The sequence below is a fragment of the Nicotiana tabacum genome, chromosome 10, assembly GCF_000715075.1.
Source record: "Nicotiana tabacum cultivar K326 chromosome 10, ASM71507v2, whole genome shotgun sequence".
Lineage (NCBI taxonomy): Eukaryota > Viridiplantae > Streptophyta > Magnoliopsida > Solanales > Solanaceae > Nicotiana > Nicotiana tabacum.
In genome coordinates, this window is record NC_134089.1 from 85,437,744 (window position 1) to 85,444,612 (window position 6,869).

Genomic DNA, 6,869 nt, shown 5'->3' on the forward strand with positions numbered 1-6,869 from the left:
TCTTCCCTTAACCAGAGGTCTCGAGTTCGAGCCCTGGGTATGAAAAAATCCTTGGTAGGGAGCGCTTCCCCGCGAATGGGCCCCTACGCGGCGCAAATCCGGATATAGTCAGGCTCCAATGTGAGTACCGGACACCGGGTGGGAAACCAAAAAAAAAATAGACTTTTTAGCATTAAAAAATAGATTTTACATTAAAAAGTTATTATATTAGTTTCCTAATATATTTAAGAGTTGAAGAAAGAACTAATATTTTAGGCTCAATGAACAAGAAAATCATGATCCCTACTTTTCTGATTCTTTTAATATCTTTAATTTTTTATAACTCAAGCACATTTTTAATAATGTGTTTGTGTGGTTTAAATTTTTAATAATGATTGGTATACCCTAAGACTAGCAAGGCTAAAATAAGCATAACCAAGTCTAGCTCAAGCACAAGTACAGACGCAAAAGTGTGGTTGCAGCCTTGTAGGCTATATGCAACGTGCATCAAGTGAAGCTGTATTTTAGAAAAACTGAAGCACAAAGTAGAGAACAAAACTCGGCCAACTTGTGCTACCCAACTATAGGCGGTGCCTAATTGAGGTGTTAAAACAATGTAAAGAAAAGCTAGGTGGTGTCAGCCCTTGAGAAAGCAAAGATGAAATCTATCTTGATTTATACAGTTTCTTCTTTCAGAAAGGTCTCCTGTTCACTAATGCATAATTCAGTAGCCATTTGATTTGTGAAATTGCCAACCGTCGTGGCACCCCAATTCACAACCATCAAAACACACGACCAGCCAGGGTCGCCCATTGCATATTGTGGAGAAATTGCCTCTTTTATTGACTAAGAGAGTAGATCCAACGCCAAGCCAGCGCAAACCACGGAACGGAGACTTATCCAGAAGTAGCATTATCAAATCATCAGACAGACTTCGACAGTTATAAAGATCAAATCTTTGCAGTAGACAACTCTTGTGGTTTGGTCTATCCACCAACATCTTCATTGCAGCATCAGTCACATGGAAGCAGTACCTTAGACATAAATCAGTTAATGCTTTGGCAGCAGATGAAATGGTAAAAATGGCTGCATCAGATATTCCGGGCATTTGACCAACGTCCAATGATGATAATGTTTTGCAGATTTTCCGCTCTCCATGAAATAAAAACCCGATTCCCCTGTCAGTTACTCTCTTGCAGCCTCTGATGCACAACCGTGCAATGGGTAAGTCTCCTCTACCAAGAATAGCAAGACCACTGTCAGTAATATCAGCTTCTGCTAAGTTTAGTGTCCTGAGTGTAGTAAGACCTGATATGTAGCTGAGACAGGGGTCAGAAATGCTTCTGCACCCACTTGTGTCAAGTACCTCCAAGTTACTAAATGAGGATAATTCCTCCATAGCTTCACTGGTTAGAAGCCTGCACGATAACAACCTTAATTCAAGTAGGGACCTTGCAACTCCCCTCATATCATGGAACGCCAAGTCTGACAATAGAGATGAATTCAGCACTTCAAATTTCTTCAGATTCTGGCATGAGTGCAAAATTGATGAAAAGCCAGCTTCAGTAACCTTTGTGAACCCACCAAGTTTCACTGATTCCAGTCCTCGACAAGCTTCAGAAAGAAGGAACATGCCCAAATTGTTCACTCTCTTAAATGAAGTGGGATAATATATTCTACTTCGAGCAATTGAGAGGGTAACTAGATGCTGGCAAACCTCCAGACTTTGTAGTCCAGTGTTGGTCAAGTCCAACCGCATCGATGGCTCAGTGAGAGGTCTATCTTCAAGATCAAGCTCTACCAAAAGCGGAAGGGAATTCACAACTGTGATGAAAAGGTTATCTGATATAATGTCCAAGACAAGAGATAAGCTTTGCAATCTGAACCAAGGGACACCTCTGAGCAGATCTCTTAGTTCTAAGAGTAAGTAAGTTTGAAGAGGCATCATGGGACAATTTGAATAAGGGAGGAAAAATTGTTATGCATGAGAATACTTTACCTCCAACATGGAAATCTTTTGGAGCATTTCTATAAGCTTTGTTTTGAAAAGTTCTGGTAATACATGCCCAGCAAATTCTATAAGGAAGAACCTGTTTCAGAAAGAAAAAGGACTTACATTGGAAAACAAAACCAAGGAGAAGTCACATAGTACACAAGCAACATTTTGTTGGTGTAAGCACAATGGACTTCCAATTATCTTGACAGTTCCATCTTTTGAAGGTAATGATACAGAATGGAGTTAATAAATGCCAACTTCAAAAGCTCAAAGTTCAGTTTTCTATACCAGACAGCCTAAGAATGATCGTGGAAGGTCAATGAAAAATATTTTAAATAAAAAATTAGCAGATAAATGAATTGGTTCACAAATACACTTGTACGCCACAAGTTATTTAAGTTAGCAAATCTGCTTCTGGAAGTTGAAATGTAATGGCTCAAGTGAACTACTACAACTAAATAAAATTCATTTATGCAGATGGAATTCCAGGATAATAGCATTTGAAAATCTAACATTTCCATGTAGAAGAGGATATTGATGCCTTCTAAGCCCCGATTAAATGATTGCCACTTGTAAAGCTCATACCAGAACCAATGATGTGTCTAATAACAATGGGCAATGCATGTCAATTGTTCAAAGTAGCAAGAAATGAAGTTTGACAGAAGAGAATACCTTAAGTTGGGGCACCTTTCTCCAATTGCACGAAGAATGTCATAAGACAGAGAGGAACATTTGAGCAAACTCAAATCTACGATATGTTCATGGAGTATATTGATAATGGAGGAATCATTCTCCACCTGGAGGCAATCGATCGTTAAACTCTTGGCTCCTTGGACCCTACGCACAACATGTTTTAAAGACTCTTCATCAAGAGAAAATCCCTGTAAATAAGAGATACTCTTGTTAAAAGTTCATCCCAGAAGTAGAAATGACATTAACAGACTAAAGACAGTCAACACACAGTCAACTACGTCTCAATCCCAATCTATATACATTCTCCGCATCCACGCTGCTCTATTTGATAATAAGAGGATTCACCAGACTATCTTTTGATGACAATAGTGTCTGAACTAGCTTGCGCGCATATCAACTATTCCACCAGGTACCTATTATCTCCACCAGCAGAGGTACCGTTTAACTCTGCCAACCAAGGGTTGTGACAAATAGGAAGAAACCACCTAGTGTTTTTCCCTCTGTTGGGATTTGAACCTGATAACTCATGGTTCTCGTCGCACTTTATTGACCACTAGGCCACACCTTTGGTGTGATTCACAAGACTATTTTTACAGTGAGTGGCTGGATCGGCTACACTTGCAATGCCCACATAGCAAAGTGAAGCCACGGAAATGCCTCCGCAGTGTTTGTTAGTAAAGCATACATAATTAGGTCAACCTAAATCAACCAGCAATGAACTCTGAATAATTCTCGGTGCCAAAACAATCTCAAGACAATCAATGCAATCAAATCCTAAACTAAACGGAGTCAAGCATATTAAGTCCTGGGAATCCAATCCACCCTATTCCCAATCATTTCATTTCGTAATAATCTGAACAAGTATATAAATAAATCTAAACAAAGCTTTAGATAATTAAGGAACAAAACTTAAGAAATGAACTCGAGATACAACGATTTCTTTATTTCTCATTGTATCTAGTAATAAAATTAGGGCATTAAAGAAAATTGACTTACAGAAAGATCGAGAGCGGAAAGAGAAGAAAGAAGGTGTGTGACGGCGGAATGGAAAGTTCGAGAGACGCAAGCAGCGGTGCAAAGAGATTCCAAATCCAGTTTGTGCAATACATGAGTTATTATGTGGTGTGGAAGTTTTTCCATTGACGCCTCACAATCACCACCTCTTCCTTCTCCAGTATGGTGTCGCTTGTTATCACTGTCAGTTGCAGCCATGAATATCAAACCCTTGCTTTTTCTTTCAGCTCAATATCCTACCATTATTATAGAAATTGAGTTAAGAGTAGGAGGTATACACTTTTTTTTTGGTCCAAGAGGTATACACTTTTGAATTATTTGCAGTGTAAATTCAGATATGTTGCAAAAAGAAACACACAACACAAATGATATATAGTACTATGAATTCTTAGATTTTTTAAAATCATAATAAAGAATAAGAGATTTCTCCAAATAATAGATCTTGGTAGATGAAAGGATATTTTATCATTAAATAGTTTAATACGCACATTGTTAATACACACACATATATATAAATGTTCTTCTAGTTTTTTAGAGATTTTTTTTCTTAATCACCCAAACATTGTCTTGTCTTATTGCGAAATTTCATGTCTGGATTAATGTGTATATAAAAGGGCAATAGAAAAATGAGGTGGTACCTCTCAAGCTAAGAAACATATTTTTCTTTTTTTCTTTTTTGGGTTTTTCATAATTTTCTCCATTTATCTTATTTTAAAATTTTAATCTTCATAACTCACACCTCTTTATCTTCATAATCTATATTTTTAATAATTTTAATAACTCCCATGCCTTTCATATTTATAACCCCAAATGTTTAATGGGTAAGTTCATGATATTATTTGCATTGAAGAAGGGGGTAATCAGTCCGAAGCTAATCTCATGAATAAATCATCATATGGGTGAAGTCCAAATGCAAAAGAAGACTAAAAAAGCAACTATAAGATTACAGAAAAGAACGTATTGTAATTGTCCGTGAACTAAATAGCGCATGTATATTAAAGAAATAGATTGAGACTAATATGATCATACTTTATTTTGGAAATTTAAATTCTTAATATTTTTAGTTTTCATCTCATTTTAATTCAATAATCTATCATTATTAAATTAAAAAATTCAGGTTTTAATTACAGTTCCCTACGAACAATACATACATAAAGCACCAGAATTCTCATTTATTTAATCTTCCTTTGTTTACTTTTTTTTTAGCTTTGCTCTAATTTATGTTAATCCGTTCATTATAATTATTAACACTTAATACTCATTCTATTAGAATTACTCAATATACGTTACTCTTTCTATCAGGGTTAGCTTAACCCTAAGGCCACCAAAGCATTCGCATTAGGCCTCATAAAATTAGAGAAACCGAAAAATTTCTCCTATTATTTAATCATATAGTTTTATGTTGTCTTTTTATGAATTTGGTTAAAACAATTATGAATGAAACTAGTAGCAATTAATTTTGCAGTTACTTGCTACTTTTTTAAACTCTAACTTGAATCATTTTATTTACACTTCTAGTTTTTGTGTGATTATTTTTCAAGTCTCTGTTTGTACACGCTGAAATCGGAGGGACCAATTTCCTCGTCCTTATGATGTCCCGCGAACATACTTCCCAAGGCTCGAGATTGGGGTCGAGTTTCGCCTTCGAGGGTCATCGAGGGTCGGCCTCGGGGCAATGTAGACCAACGACTATATTGGAAAAGAGGGGAATTCCCAAGAGGTGCAGACATAGCCGATAAAGTCTGTCAGGCTAGTCTGAGGCTAGTCTGAGCCCGCATCATGACATCAGCTAGCTGTCCCATCCCCTTTTCTTTATAATAAATGTATTTTATACTGTGTTGGGATTCGCCTCCTATATAAAAGAGATCCTTGCCATTTTGTAAACCACTGTTGCTTCAGTTGCTCCACACGAAATATACAAGAATATTCTTTTTGCTCTCTAACATACTCTCTTGATATTATTGCTTTCATTTATTATCTTCATCATTGTTCTTCATTTATTGCTTGTTACTGACCATAAAGAGCCTCCGTTAATTTTATTATAACTTTTAGCCACACTTCGACTACCCGATAGCTTCCAGCCGAGCTTAGGAATCAACCTCGAGGCCCCCGAATTGACAAGCTCGAGGCACAGATAATTAACTTATCAGTTTGATTATCACCCTATCCTTAACTCTCATTTCGTTTCTAAGTCTCACGTACACAACATCAACTGCTTAACAACTAGCATAAAAATAGATTACGCATTTTTAGAGTCCCAAATCAAATTTAATTGTCATTATCATTTTCACGGTAAATAGTTTGGCGCCCACTGTGGGGCTAAAAATAAGAGTGATTATTTTCTTGTTGGTTTCGTCGCATAACACAAGTTATCTTTCACACTTGTTCTTGTCCAAGATCTTCAAATTTCAAGTTGAAATGCCTAACTCAGTAAATAGAGATGAAAACAACTACCTGGAGAACCAGGGAGAGAATGGTGTGGCTGTTCCAACCTGGACACAAAAAGAGATCCCTCGGCATGTCGTTCATATGATTGTTGGAGGGATCGAAATTCCCCAAGGGCCCATGATCAAGCGGACAAAAATATCCGCCGCAATAGAAGTGCCGATCCGAGACCGTGTGGCCGAAGACACCCTCGCGTTCAGCGAAGAGGATCTCGAGACCTTGACAGAACCAGACAATGACGCACTGGTAATCTCATTTCTTTTAAACAACGTTCAATTTAAACGTGTGCTCGTGGATCCAGGTAGCTCGGCCAACGTAATCAGGTCAGGGGTAGTAGAACAGCTTGGGTTACTCGACTAGATCATACCCACCTCCCGGGTCCTCCACGGCTTTAACATGACCAGCGAAGTAACAAAAGGAGAAATCACCCTCCCAATCGATACGTCTGGCACAGTTCAGAACACAAAGTTTCAAGTCATTAATGGCGACATAAGGTATAATGTATTGCTTGGCAGGCCGTGGATACACAACATGAGGGAAATACCGTCAACCCTACACCAGATGATTAAATTTCCGACAAAGGATGACATAACGACCATATATGGAGAACAACATGCAGCGAAAGAAACGTTCGCGGTTTACTAGGAATAGTCGACCCCCATACTCCCGACATCGGATGTGTTTGGGAGCATACAGATCCCCGAGGATGACGAAGAATATTTTCTCGCTCCTCGAACTTTTG

At 37.9% G+C, this 6,869-nt stretch overlaps 1 pseudogene; it reads right to left on the minus strand.

Moving 5' to 3' along the window:
• Positions 1-380: 380 nt before the first annotated feature.
• On the minus strand, positions 381-4,039 carry LOC107824679 (F-box protein At-B-like; annotated as a pseudogene).
• Between the last annotated feature and the right edge of the window lie 2,830 nt (positions 4,040-6,869).